A 15,353-nucleotide genomic window follows, 5' to 3' on the forward strand; every position below is an offset into this window, starting at 1 on the left:
TCTAATCCCACAGACGAAGGGCCAGCAGGGAAACTCCTGCAGGGCATCTTCAGCACACAGTGAGCTTTGCAATTCTGCAACACACATTGCTGTAACTCCTCCTTTTCCTGCCTGGAAGACCAATTGATTCCAACATCTCTGTGCCCACTCTCTGCTGAGCAGCAACAGAGAGCAGGAATGTTTAGACTGGGCTAAAACAGCAGAAGAGCCTTGCAAAAAAGCTCCTCCTGATCATGTTTAGCACACAGTGAGCTTTAAACTGTGACACAAACATTGCTGTCACTCTTCACTCTTTCTCCTAAAAGACCATTTCAATCCAAGAACTCCGTTGCCAGCACTCTGCTGAGCAGCAGAGTGAGCAGGAATGTCTGCAATCTGTAAGGCAGTGGAAGAGACAGGCCTGAAGGCTGCTCTTGTGCTTCTTCAACACACTGAGCTTTACAACTGTGACACACACACTGTTGTCACTCCTCATTGTAGCTCCTAAAAGTGCATTTGAATCCAGCGTTTCTGGTCTCCACTCTCGTTTCAAGAGCAGCAGAGGAAGGTGAGCACGAGCGCTTGGAATCCGCTCCCAGTTCCGAAGGGCAGGGAGGGAAAGTCCTTGCAGATCATCTTCAGCGCACAGTGAGCTTTGCAACTCTGAAACACACATTGCTGTCACTCCTCACTTCATCTCCTAATAATCCGTTTGAATCCATGGTCTCTCCCGCCCTCTCTCGTTTAAACAGCAGCAGTGACAGGTGAACACGATCTCTTGGCCTCTGCTCCCACAGCCAAAGAGCCCGGAGTGAAAGCTCCGGCAGGGCATCTTCAGCACGCAGTCAGCTTTGCAACTGTGACACATATATTGCTCTCGCTCCGCACTTTCCTACCTCAAAGTCCAATTGAATCCAAAATCTCTGTGCCCTTTCTCTGCTGGGCAAAAGCAGAGTAGAGCAGGAACCTTTAGCCAATGCTAAAAGAGCAGAAGAGACAGTCCAGAAAGTTCCCACTGATCATCTTCAGCGCACAGCGAGCTTTGCAACTCTGCAACACACATTGCTGTCACTCCTCCCTTTTTGCCTGAAAGACCAGCTGAATCCACCATCTCTGTGCCCGCTCTCTGCTGAGCAGCAACAGAGAGAGTAGAGCAGGAATTTTTAGACCTGCCTAAAACAGCAGAAGATCCTTGAAAAAAATCTCCTGCTTGATCATGTTTTGCACACAGTGAGCTTTAAACTGTGACACAAACATTGCTGTCACTCCTCACTTTATCTCCTAAAAGTGCATTTGAATCCAACGTTTCTGGTGCGCTCTCTCGTTTCGAGAGGAGTTGTGACAGGGGAGGAGCAGCGCTTGGACTCTAATACCACAGACGAAGGGCCAGCAGGGAAACTCCTGCAGGGCATCTTCAGCACACAGTGAGCTTTGCAACTCTGCAAAACACATTGCTGTAACTCCTCCTTCTCCTGCCTGGAAGACCAATTGATTCCAACATCTCTGTGCCCACTCTCTGCTGAGCAGCATCAGAGAGAGTAGAGCAGGAATGTTTAGACTGGGCTAAAACAGCAGAAGAGCCTTGCAAAAAAGCTCCTCCTGATCATGTTTAGCACACAGTGAGCTTTAAACTGTGACACAAACATTGCTGTCACTCTTCACTCTTTCTCCTAAAAGACCATTTCAATCCAAGAACTCCATTGCCAGCACTCTGCTGAGCAGCAGAGTGAGCAGGAATGTCTGCAATCTGTAAGGCAGTGGAAGAGACAGGCTGAAGGCTGCTCTTGTGCTTCTTCAACACACTGAGCTTTACAACTTTGACACACACACTGTTGTCACTCCTCATTGTAGCTCCTAAAAGTGCATTTGAATCCAGCGTTTCTGGTCTCCACTCTCGTTTCCAGTGCAGCAGAGGCAGGTGAGCACGAGCGCTTGGAATCTGCTCCCAGTTCCGAAGGGCAGGGAGGGAAAGTCCTTGCAGATCATCTTCAGCGCACAGTGAGCTTTGCAACTCTGAAACACACATTGCTGTCACTCCTCACTTCATCTCCTAATAATCCGTTTGAATCCATGGTCTCTCCCGCCCTCTCTCGTTTGAACAGCGGCAGTGACAGGTGAACACGATCTCTTGGCCTCTGCTCCCACAGCCGAAGAGCCCGGAGTGAAAGCTCCGGCAGGGCATCTTCAGCACGCAGTCAGCTTTGCAACTGTGACACATATATTGCTCTCGCTCCGCACTTTCCTACCTCAAAGTCCAATTGAATCCAAAATCTCTGTGCCCTTTCTCTGCTGGGCAGAAGCAGAGTAGAGCAGGAACCTTTAGCCAATGCTAAAAGAGCAGAAGAGACAGTCCAGAAAGTTCCCACTGATCATCTTCAGCGCACAGCGAGCTTTGCAACTCTGCAACACACATTGCTGTCACTCCTCCCTTTTTGCCTGAAAGACCAGCTGAATCCACCATCTCTGTGCCCGCTCTCTGCTGAGCAGCAACAGAGATAGTAGAGCAGGAATTTTTAGACCTGCCTAAAACAGCAGAAGAGCCTTGAAAAAAATCTCCTGCTTGGTCATGTTTTGCACACAGTGAGCTTTAAACTGTGACACAAACATTGCTGTCACTCCTCACTTTATCTCCTAAAAGTGCATTTGAATCCAAAGTTTCTTGTGCGCTCTCTCGTTTCGAGAGGAGTTGTGACAGGGGAGGAGCAGCGCTTGGACTCTAATACCACAGACGAAGGGCCAGCAGGGAAACTCCTGCAGGGCATCTTCAGCACACAGTGAGCTTTGCAACTCTGCAAAACACATTGCTGTAACTCCTCCTTCTCCTGCCTGGAAGACCAATTGATTCCAACATCTCTGTGCCCACTCTCTGCTGAGCAGCATCAGAGAGAGTAGAGCAGGAATGTTTAGACTGGGCTAAAACAGCAGAAGAGCCTTGCAAAAAAGCTCCTCCTGATCATGTTTAGCACACAGTGAGCTTTAAACTGTGACACAAACATTGCTGTCACTCTTCACTCTTTCTCCTAAAAGACCATTTCAATCCAAGAACTCCGTTGCCAGCACTCTGCTGAGCAGCAGAGTGAGCAGGAATGTCTGCAATCTGTAAGGCAGTGGAAGAGACAGGCTGAAGGCTGCTCTTGTGCTTCTTCAACACACTGAGCTTTACAACTTTGACACACACACTGTTGTCACTCCTCATTGTAGCTCCTAAAAGTGCATTTGAATCCAGCGTTTCTGGTCTCCACTCTCGTTTCCAGTGCAGCAGAGGCAGGTGAGCACGAGCGCTTGGAATCCGCTCCCAGTTCCGAAGGGCAGGGAGGGAAAGTCCTTGCAGATCATCTTCAGCGCACAGTGAGCTTTGCAACTCTGAAACACACATTGCTGTCACTCCTCACTTCATCTCCTAATAATCCGTTTGAATCCATGGTCTCTCCCGCCCTCTCTCGTTTGAACAGCAGCAGTGACAGGTGAACACGATCTCTTGGCCTCTGCTCCCACAGCCGAAGAGCCCGGAGTGAAAGCTCCGGCAGGGCATCTTCAGCACGCAGTCAGCTTTGCAACTGTGACACATATATTGCTCTCGCTCCGCACTTTCCTACCTCAAAGTCCAATTGAATCCAAAATCTCTGTGCCCTTTCTCTGCTGGGCAGAAGCAGAGTAGAGCAGGAACCTTTAGCCAATGCTAAAAGAGCAGAAGAGACAGTCCAGAAAGTTCCCACTGATCATCTTCAGCGCACAGCGAGCTTTGCAACTCTGCAACACACATTGCTGTCACTCCTCCCTTTTTGCCTGAAAGACCAGCTGAATCCACCATCTCTGTGCCCGCTCTCTGCTGAGCAGCAACAGAGATAGTAGAGCAGGAATTTTTAGACCTGCCTAAAACAGCAGAAGAGCCTTGAAAAAAATCTCCTGCTTGATCATGTTTTGCACACAGTGAGCTTTAAACTGTGACACAAACATTGCTGTCACTCCTCACTTTATCTCCTAAAAGTGCATTTGAATCCAAAGTTTCTGGTGCGCTCTCTCGTTTCGAGAGGAGTTGTGACAGGGGAGGAGCAGCGCTTGGACTCTAATACCACAGACGAAGGGCCAGCAGGGAAACTCCTGCAGGGCATCTTCAGCACACAGTGAGCTTTGCAACTCTGCAAAACACATTGCTGTAACTCCTCCTTCTCCTGCCTGGAAGACCAATTGATTCCAACATCTCTGTGCCCACTCTCTGCTGAGCAGCATCAGAGAGAGTAGAGCAGGAATGTTTAGACTGGGCTAAAACAGCAGAAGAGCCTTGCAAAAAAGCTCCTCCTGATCATGTTTAGCACACAGTGAGCTTTAAACTGTGACACAAACATTGCTGTCACTCTTCACTCTTTCTCCTAAAAGACCATTTCAATCCAAGAACTCCGTTGCCAGCACTCTGCTGAGCAGCAGAGTGAGCAGGAATGTCTGCAATCTGTAAGGCAGTGGAAGAGACAGGCTGAAGGCTGCTCTTGTGCTTCTTCAACACACTGAGCTTTACAACTTTGACACACACACTGTTGTCACTCCTCTTTGTAGCTCCTAAAAGTGCATTTGAATCCAGCGTTTCTGGTCTCCACTCTCGTTTCCAGTGCAGCAGAGGCAGGTGAGCACGAGCGCTTGGAATCCGCTCCCAGTTCCGAAGGGCAGGGAGGGAAAGTCCTTGCAGATCATCTTCAGCGCACAGTGAGCTTTGCAACTCTGAAACACACATTGCTGTCACTCCTCACTTCATCTCCTAATAATCCGTTTGAATCCATGGTCTCTCCCGCCCTCTCTCGTTTGAACAGCAGCAGTGACAGGTGAACACGATCTCTTGGCCTCTGCTCCCACAGCCGAAGAGCCCGGAGTGAAAGCTCCGGCAGGGCATCTTCAGCACGCAGTCAGCTTTGCAACTGTGACACATATATTGCTCTCGCTCCGCACTTTCCTACCTCAAAGTCCAATTGAATCCAAAATCTCTGTGCCCTTTCTCTGCTGGGCAGAAGCAGAGTAGAGCAGGAACCTTTAGCCAATGCTAAAAGAGCAGAAGAGACAGTCCAGAAAGTTCCCACTGATCAGATTCAGCGCACAGCGAGCTTTGCAACTCTGCAACACACATTGCTGTCACTCCTCCCTTTTTGCCTGAAAGACCAGCTGAATCCACCATCTCTGTGCCCGCTCTCTGCTGAGCAGCAACAGAGAGAGTAGAGCAGGAATTTTTAGACCTGCCTAAAACAGCAGAAGAGCCTTGAAAAAAATCTCCTGCTTGATCATGTTTTGCACACAGTGAGCTTTAAACTGTGACACAAACATTGCTGTCACTCCTCACTTTATCTCCTAAAAGTGCATTTGAATCCAAAGTTTCTTGTGCGCTCTCTCGTTTCGAGAGGAGTTGTGACAGGGGAGGAGCAGCGCTTGGACTCTAATACCACAGACGAAGGGCCAGCAGGGAAACTCCTGCAGGGCATCTTCAGCACACAGTGAGCTTTGCAACTCTGCAAAACACATTGCTGTAACTCCTCCTTCTCCTGCCTGGAAGACCAATTGATTCCAACATCTCTGTGCCCACTCTCTGCTGAGCAGCATCAGAGAGAGTAGAGCAGGAATGTTTAGACTGGGCTAAAACAGCAGAAGAGCCTTGCAAAAAAGCTCCTCCTGATCATGTTTAGCACACAGTGAGCTTTAAACTGTGACACAAACATTGCTGTCACTCTTCACTCTTTCTCCTAAAAGACCATTTCAATCCAAGAACTCCGTTGCCAGCACTCTGCTGAGCAGCAGAGTGAGCAGGAATGTCTGCAATCTGTAAGGCAGTGGAAGAGACAGGCTGAAGGCTGCTCTTGTGCTTCTTCAACACACTGAGCTTTACAACTTTGACACACACACTGTTGTCACTCCTCATTGTAGCTCCTAAAAGTGCATTTGAATCCAGCGTTTCTGGTCTCCACTCTCGTTTCCAGTGCAGCAGAGGCAGGTGAGCACGAGCGCTTGGAATCCGCTCCCAGTTCCGAAGGGCAGGGAGGGAAAGTCCTTGCAGATCATCTTCAGCGCACAGTGAGCTTTGCAACTCTGAAACACACATTGCTGTCACTCCTCACTTCATCTCCTAATAATCCGTTTGAATCCATGGTCTCTCCCGCCCTCTCTCGTTTGAACAGCAGCAGTGACAGGTGAACACGATCTCTTGGCCTCTGCTCCCACAGCCGAAGAGCCCGGAGTGAAAGCTCCGGCAGGGCATCTTCAGCACGCAGTCAGCTTTGCAACTGTGACACATATATTGCTCTCGCTCCGCACTTTCCTACCTCAAAGTCCAATTGAATCCAAAATCTCTGTGCCCTTTCTCTGCTGGGCAGAAGCAGAGTAGAGCAGGAACCTTTAGCCAATGCTAAAAGAGCAGAAGAGACAGTCCAGAAAGTTCCCACTGATCAGATTCAGCGCACAGCGAGCTTTGCAACTCTGCAACACACATTGCTGTCACTCCTCCCTTTTTGCCTGAAAGACCAGCTGAATCCACCATCTCTGTGCCCGCTCTCTGCTGAGCAGCAACAGAGAGAGTAGAGCAGGAATTTTTAGACCTGCCTAAAACAGCAGAAGAGCCTTGAAAAAAATCTCCTGCTTGATCATGTTTTGCACACAGTGAGCTTTAAACTGTGACACAAACATTGCTGTCACTCCTCACTTTATCTCCTAAAAGTGCATTTGAATCCAAAGTTTCTGGTGCGCTCTCTCGTTTCGAGAGGAGTTGTGACAGGGGAGGAGCAGCGCTTGGACTCTAATCCCACAGACGAAGGGCCAGCAGGGAAACGCCTGCAGGGCATCTTCAGCACACAGTGAGCTTTGCAACTCTGCAAAACACATTGCTGTAACTCCTCCTTCTCCTGCCTGGAAGACCAATTGATTCCAACATCTCTGTGCCCACTCTCTGCTGAGCAGCATCAGAGAGAGTAGAGCAGGAATGTTTAGACTGGGCTAAAACAGCAGAAGAGCCTTGCAAAAAAGCTCCTCCTGATCATGTTTAGCACACAGTGAGCTTTAAACTGTGACACAAACATTGCTGTCACTCTTCACTCTTTCTCCTAAAAGACCATTTCAATCCAAGAACTCCGTTGCCAGCACTCTGCTGAGCAGCAGAGTGAGCAGGAATGTCTGCAATCTGTAAGGCAGTGGAAGAGACAGGCTGAAGGCTGCTCTTGTGCTTCTTCAACACACTGAGCTTTACAACTTTGACACACACACTGTTGTCACTCCTCATTGTAGCTCCTAAAAGTGCATTTGAATCCAGCGTTTCTGGTCTCCACTCTCGTTTCCAGTGCAGCAGAGGCAGGTGAGCACGAGCGCTTGGAATCCGCTCCCAGTTCCGAAGGGCAGGGAGGGAAAGTCCTTGCAGATCATCTTCAGCGCACAGTGAGCTTTGCAACTCTGAAACACACATTGCTGTCACTCCTCACTTCATCTCCTAATAATCCGTTTGAATCCATGGTCTCTCCCGCCCTCTCTCGTTTGAACAGCAGCAGTGACAGGTGAACACGATCTCTTGGCCTCTGCTCCCACAGCCGAAGAGCCCGGAGTGAAAGCTCCGGCAGGGCATCTTCAGCACGCAGTCAGCTTTGCAACTGTGACACATATATTGCTCTCGCTCCGCACTTTCCTACCTCAAAGTCCAATTGAATCCAAAATCTCTGTGCCCTTTCTCTGCTGGGCAGAAGCAGAGTAGAGCAGGAACCTTTAGCCAATGCTAAAAGAGCAGAAGAGACAGTCCAGAAAGTTCCCACTGATCATCTTCTGCGCACAGCGAGCTTTGCAACTCTGCAACACACATTGCTGTCACTCCTCCCTTTTTGCCTGAAAGACCAGCTGAATCCACCATCTCTGTGCCCGCTCTCTGCTGAGCCGCAACAGAGAGAGTAGAGCAGGAATTTTTAGACCTGCCTAAAACAGCAGAAGAGCCTTGAAAAAAATCTCCTGCTTGATCATGTTTTGCACACAGTGAGCTTTAAACTGTGACACAAACATTGCTGTCACTCCTCACTTTATCTCCTAAAAGTGCATTTGAATCCAAAGTTTCTTGTGCGCTCTCTCGTTTCGAGAGGAGTTGTGACAGGGGAGGAGCAGCGCTTGGACTCTAATACCACAGACGAAGGGCCAGCAGGGAAACTCCTGCAGGGCATCTTCAGCACACAGTGAGCTTTGCAACTCTGCAAAACACATTGCTGTAACTCCTCCTTCTCCTGCCTGGAAGACCAATTGATTCCAACATCTCTGTGCCCACTCTCTGCTGAGCAGCATCAGAGAGAGTAGAGCAGGAATGTTTAGACTGGGCTAAAACAGCAGAAGAGCCTTGCAAAAAAGCTCCTCCTGATCATGTTTAGCACACAGTGAGCTTTAAACTGTGACACAAACATTGCTGTCACTCTTCACTCTTTCTCCTAAAAGACCATTTCAATCCAAGAACTCCGTTGCCAGCACTCTGCTGAGCAGCAGAGTGAGCAGGAATGTCTGCAATCTGTAAGGCAGTGGAAGAGACAGGCTGAAGGCTGCTCTTGTGCTTCTTCAACACACTGAGCTTTACAACTTTGACACACACACTGTTGTCACTCCTCATTGTAGCTCCTAAAAGTGCATTTGAATCCAGCGTTTCTGGTCTCCACTCTCGTTTCCAGTGCAGCAGAGGCAGGTGAGCACGAGCGCTTGGAATCCGCTCCCAGTTCCGAAGGGCAGGGAGGGAAAGTCCTTGCAGATCATCTTCAGCGCACAGTGAGCTTTGCAACTCTGAAACACACATTGCTGTCACTCCTCACTTCATCTCCTAATAATCCGTTTGAATCCATGGTCTCTCCCGCCCTCTCTCGTTTGAACAGCAGCAGTGACAGGTGAACACGATCTCTTGGCCTCTGCTCCCACAGCCGAAGAGCCCGGAGTGAAAGCTCCGGCAGGGCATCTTCAGCACGCAGTCAGCTTTGCAACTGTGACATATATATTGCTCTCGCTCCGCACTTTCCTACCTCAAAGTCCAATTGAATCCAAAATCTCTGTGCCCTTTCTCTGCTGGGCAGAAGCAGAGTAGAGCAGGAACCTTTAGCCAATGCTAAAAGAGCAGAAGAGACAGTCCAGAAAGTTCCCACTGATCATCTTCAGCGCACAGCGAGCTTTGCAACTCTGCAACACACATTGCTGTCACTCCTCCCTTTTTGCCTGAAAGACCAGCTGAATCCACCATCTCTGTGCCCGCTCTCTGCTGAGCAGCAACAGAGAGAGTAGAGCAGGAATTTTTAGACCTGCCTAAAACAGCAGAAGAGCCTTGAAAAAAATCTCCTGCTTGATCATGTTTTGCACACAGTGAGCTTTAAACTGTGACACAAACATTGCTGTCACTCCTCACTTTATCTCCTAAAAGTGCATTTGAATCCAAAGTTTCTGGTGCGCTCTCTCGTTTCGAGAGGAGTTGTGACAGGGGAGGAGCAGCGCTTGGACTCTAATCCCACAGACGAAGGGCCAGCAGGGAAACGCCTGCAGGGCATCTTCAGCACACAGTGAGCTTTGCAACTCTGCAAAACACATTGCTGTAACTCCTCCTTCTCCTGCCTGGAAGACCAATTGATTCCAACATCTCTGTGCCCACTCTCTGCTGAGCAGCATCAGAGAGAGTAGAGCAGGAATGTTTAGACTGGGCTAAAACAGCAGAAGAGCCTTGCTAAAAAGCTCCTCCTGATCATGTTTAGCACACAGTGAGCTTTAAACTGTGACACAAACATTGCTGTCACTCTTCACTCTTTCTCCTAAAAGACCATTTCAATCCAAGAACTCCGTTGCCAGCACTCTGCTGAGCAGCAGAGTGAGCAGGAATGTCTGCAATCTGTAAGGCAGTGGAAGAGACAGGCCTGAAGGCTGCTCTTGTGCTTCTTCAACACACTGAGCTTTACAACTGTGACACACACACTGTTGTCACTCCTCATTGTAGCTCCTAAAAGTGCATTTGAATCCAGCGTTTCTGGTCTCCACTCTCGTTTCAAGAGCAGCAGAGGAAGGTGAGCACGAGCGCTTGGAATCCGCTCCCAGTTCCGAAGGGCAGGGAGGGAAAGTCCTTGCAGATCATCTTCAGCGCACAGTGAGCTTTGCAACTCTGAAACACACATTGCTGTCACTCCTCACTTCATCTCCTAATAATCCGTTTGAATCCATGGTCTCTCCCGCCCTCTCTCGTTTGAACAGCAGCAGTGACAGGTGAACACGATCTCTTGGCCTCTGCTCCCACAGCCGAAGAGCCCGGAGTGAAAGCTCCGGCAGGGCATCTTCAGCACGCAGTCAGCTTTGCAACTGTGACACATATATTGCTCTCGCTCCGCACTTTCCTACCTCAAAGTCCAATTGAATCCAAAATCTCTGTGCCCTTTCTCTGCTGGGCAGAAGCAGAGTAGAGCAGGAACCTTTAGCCAATGCTAAAAGAGCAGAAGAGACAGTCCAGAAAGTTCCCACTGATCATCTTCAGCGCACAGCGAGCTTTGCAACTCTGCAACACACATTGCTGTCACTCCTCCCTTTTTGCCTGAAAGACCAGCTGAATCCACCATCTCTGTGCCCGCTCTCTGCTGAGCAGCAACAGAGAGAGTAGAGCAGGAATTTTTAGACCTGCCTAAAACAGCAGAAGAGCCTTGAAAAAAATCTCCTGCTTGATCATGTTTTGCACACAGTGAGCTTTAAACTGTGACACAAACATTGCTGTCACTCCTCACTTTATCTCCTAAAAGTGCATTTGAATCCAAAGTTTCTGGTGCGCTCTCTCGTTTCGAGAGGAGTTGTGACAGGGGAGGAGCAGCGCTTGGACTCTAATCCCACAGACGAAGGGCCAGCAGGAAAACGCCTGCAGGGCATCTTCAGCACACAGTGAGCTTTGCAACTCTGCAAAACACATTGCTGTAACTCCTCCTTCTCCTGCCTGGAAGACCAATTGATTCCAACATCTCTGTGCCCACTCTCTGCTGAGCAGCATCAGAGAGAGTAGAGCAGGAATGTTTAGACTGGGCTAAAACAGCAGAAGAGCCTTGCAAAAAAGCTCCTCCTGATCATGTTTAGCACACAGTGAGCTTTAAACTGTGACACAAACATTGCTGTCACTCTTCACTCTTTCTCCTAAAAGACCATTTCAATCCAAGAACTCCGTTGCCAGCACTCTGCTGAGCAGCAGAGTGAGCAGGAATGTCTGCAATCTGTAAGGCAGTGGAAGAGACAGGCCTGAAGGCTGCTCTTGTGCTTCTTCAACACACTGAGCTTTACAACTGTGACACACATACTGTTGTCACTCCTCATTGTAGCTCCTAAAAGTGCATTTGAATCCAGCGTTTCTGGTCTCCACTCTCGTTTCAAGAGCAGCAGAGGAAGGTGAGCACGAGCGCTTGGAATCCGCTCCCAGTTCCGAAGGGCAGGGAGGGAAAGTCCTTGCAGATCATCTTCAGCGCACAGTGAGCTTTGCAACTCTGAAACACACATTGCTGTCACTCCTCACTTCATCTCCTAATAATCCGTTTGAATCCATGGTCTCTCCCGCCCTCTCTCGTTTGAACAGCAGCAGTGACAGGTGAACACGATCTCTTGGCCTCTGCTCCCACAGCCGAAGAGCCCGGAGTGAAAGCTCCGGCAGGGCATCTTCAGCACGCAGTCAGCTTTGCAACTGTGACACATATATTGCTCTCGCTCCGCACTTTCCTACCTCAAAGTCCAATTGAATCCAAAATCTCTGTGCCCTTTCTCTGCTGGGCAGAAGCAGAGTAGAGCAGGAACCTTTAGCCAATGCTAAAAGTGCAGAAGAGACAGTCCAGAAAGTTCCCACTGATCATCTTCAGCGCACAGCGAGCTTTGCAACTCTGCAACACACATTGCTGTCACTCCTCCCTTTTTGCCTGAAAGACCAGCTGAATCCACCATCTCTGTGCCCGCTCTCTGCTGAGCAGCAACAGAGAGAGTAGAGCAGGAATTTTTAGACCTGCCTAAAGCAGCAGAAGAGCCTTGAAAAAAATCTCCTGCTTGATCATGTTTTGCACACAGTGAGCTTTAAACTGTGACACAAACATTGCTGTCACTCCTCACTTTATCTCCTAAAAGTGCATTTGAATCCAAAGTTTCTGGTGCGCTCTCTCGTTTCGAGAGGAGTTGTGACAGGGGAGGAGCAGCGCTTGGACTCTAATCCCACAGACGAAGGGCCAGCAGGGAAACTCCTGCAGGGCATCTTCAGCACACAGTGAGCTTTGCAATTCTGCAACACACATTGCTGTAACTCCTCCTTTTCCTGCCTGGAAGACCAATTGATTCCAACATCTCTGTGCCCACTCTCTGCTGAGCAGCAACAGAGAGCAGGAATGTTTAGACTGGGCTAAAACAGCAGAAGAGCCTTGCAAAAAAGCTCCTCCTGATCATGTTTAGCACACAGTGAGCTTTAAACTGTGACACAAACATTGCTGTCACTCTTCACTCTTTCTCCTAAAAGACCATTTCAATCCAAGAACTCCGTTGCCAGCACTCTGCTGAGCAGCAGAGTGAGCAGGAATGTCTGCAATCTGTAAGGCAGTGGAAGAGACAGGCCTGAAGGCTGCTCTTGTGCTTCTTCAACACACTGAGCTTTACAACTGTGACACACACACTGTTGTCACTCCTCATTGTAGCTCCTAAAAGTGCATTTGAATCCAGCGTTTCTGGTCTCCACTCTCGTTTCAAGAGCAGCAGAGGAAGGTGAGCACGAGCGCTTGGAATCCGCTCCCAGTTCCGAAGGGCAGGGAGGGAAAGTCCTTGCAGATCATCTTCAGCGCACAGTGAGCTTTGCAACTCTGAAACACACATTGCTGTCACTCCTCACTTCATCTCCTAATAATCCGTTTGAATCCATGGTCTCTCCCGCCCTCTCTCGTTTGAACAGCAGCAGTGACAGGTGAACACGATCTCTTGGCCTCTGCTCCCACAGCCGAAGAGCCCGGAGTGAAAGCTCCGGCAGGGCATCTTCAGCACGCAGTCAGCTTTGCAACTGTGACACATATATTGCTCTCGCTCCGCACTTTCCTACCTCAAAGTCCAATTGAATCCAAAATCTCTGTGCCCTTTCTCTGCTGGGCAGAAGCAGAGTAGAGCAGGAACCTTTAGCCAATGCTAAAAGAGCAGAAGAGACAGTCCAGAAAGTTCCCACTGATCATCTTCAGCGCACAGCGAGCTTTGCAACTCTGCAACACACATTGCTGTCACTCCTCCCTTTTTGCCTGAAAGACCAGCTGAATCCACCATCTCTGTGCCCGCTCTCTGCTGAGCAGCAACAGAGAGAGTAGAGCAGGAATTTTTAGACCTGCCTAAAACAGCAGAAGAGCCTTGAAAAAAATCTCCTGCTTGATCATGTTTTGCACACAGTGAGCTTTAAACTGTGACACAAACATTGCTGTCACTCCTCACTTTATCTCCTAAAAGTGCATTTGAATCCAAAGTTTCTGGTGCGCTCTCTCGTTTCGAGAGGAGTTGTGACAGGGGAGGAGCAGCGCTTGGACTCTAATCCCACAGACGAAGGGCCAGCAGGGAAACTCCTGCAGGGCATCTTCAGCACACAGTGAGCTTTGCAACTCTGCAAAACACATTGCTGTAACTCCTCCTTTTCCTGCCTGGAAGACCTATTGATTCCAACATCTCTGTGCCCACTCTCTGCTGAGCAGCATCAGAGAGAGTAGAGCAGGAATGTTTAGACTGGGCTAAAACAGCAGAAGAGCCTTGCAAAAAAGCTCCTCCTGATCATGTTTAGCACACAGTGAGCTTTAAACTGTGACACAAACATTGCTGTCACTCTTCACTCTTTCTCCTAAAAGACCATTTCAATCCAAGAACTCCGTTGCCAGCACTCTGCTGAGCAGCAGAGTGAGCAGGAATGTCTGCAATCTGTAAGGCAGTGGAAGAGACAGGCTGAAGGCTGCTCTTGTGCTTCTTCAACACACTGAGCTTTACAACTTTGACACACACACTGTTGTCACTCCTCATTGTAGCTCCTAAAAGTGCATTTGAATCCAGCGTTTCTGGTCTCCACTCTCGTTTCCAGTGCAGCAGAGGCAGGTGAGCACGAGCGCTTGGAATCCGCTCCCAGTTCCGAAGGGCAGGGAGGGAAAGTCCTTGCAGATCATCTTCAGCGCACAGTGAGCTTTGCAACTCTGAAACACACATTGCTGTCACTCCTCACTTCATCTCCTAATAATCCGTTTGAATCCATGGTCTCTCCCGCCCTTTCTCGTTTGAACAGCGGCAGTGACAGGTGAACACGATCTCTTGGCCTCTGCTCCCACAGCCGAAGAGCCCGGAGTGAAAGCTCCGGCAGGGCATCTTCAGCACGCAGTCAGCTTTGCAACTGTGACACATATATTGCTCTCGCTCCGCACTTTCCTACCTCAAAGTCCAATTGAATCCAAAATCTCTGTGCCCTTTCTCTGCTGGGCAGAAGCAGAGTAGAGCAGGAACCTTTAGCCAATGCTAAAAGAGCAGAAGAGACAGTCCAGAAAGTTCCCACTGATCATCTTCAGCGCACAGCGAGCTTTGCAACTCTGCAACACACATTGCTGTCACTCCTCCCTTTTTGCCTGAAAGACCAGCTGAATCCACCATCTCTGTGCCCGCTCTCTGCTGAGCAGCAACAGAGAGAGTAGAGCAGGAATTTTTAGACCTGCCTAAAACAGCAGAAGAGCCTTGAAAAAAATCTCCTGCTTGATCATGTTTTGCACACAGTGAGCTTTAAACTGTGACACAAACATTGCTGTCACTCCTCACTTTATCTCCTAAAAGTGCATTTGAATCCAAAGTTTCTGGTGCGCTCTCTCGTTTCGAGAGGAGTTGTGACAGGGGAGGAGCAGCGCTTGGACTCTAATACCACAGACGAAGGGCCAGCAGGGAAACTCCTGCAGGGCATCTTCAGCACACAGTGAGCTTTGCAACTCTGCAAAACACATTGCTGTAACTCCTCCTTCTCCTGCCTGGAAGACCAATTGATTCCAACATCTCTGTGCCCACTCTCTGCTGAGCAGCATCAGAGAGAGTAGAGCAGGAATGTTTAGACTGGGCTAAAACAGCAGAAGAGCCTTGCAAAAAAGCTCCTCCTGATCATGTTTAGCACACAGTGAGCTTTAAACTGTGACACAAACATTGCTGTCACTCTTCACTCTTTCTCCTAAAAGACCATTTCAATCCAAGAACTCCGTTGCAGGCACTCTGCTGAGCAGCAGAGTGAGCAGGAATGTCTGCAATCTGTAAGGCAGTGGAAGAGACAGGCTGAAGGCTGCTCTTGTGCTTCTTCAACACACTGAGCTTTACAACTTTGACACACACACTGTTGTCACTCCTCATTGTAGCTCCTAAAAGTGCATTTGAATCCAGCG

Source organism: Lathamus discolor, chromosome W (genome assembly GCF_037157495.1).
Source record: "Lathamus discolor isolate bLatDis1 chromosome W, bLatDis1.hap1, whole genome shotgun sequence".
In the NCBI taxonomy this organism is placed as follows: domain Eukaryota; kingdom Metazoa; phylum Chordata; class Aves; order Psittaciformes; family Psittacidae; genus Lathamus; species Lathamus discolor.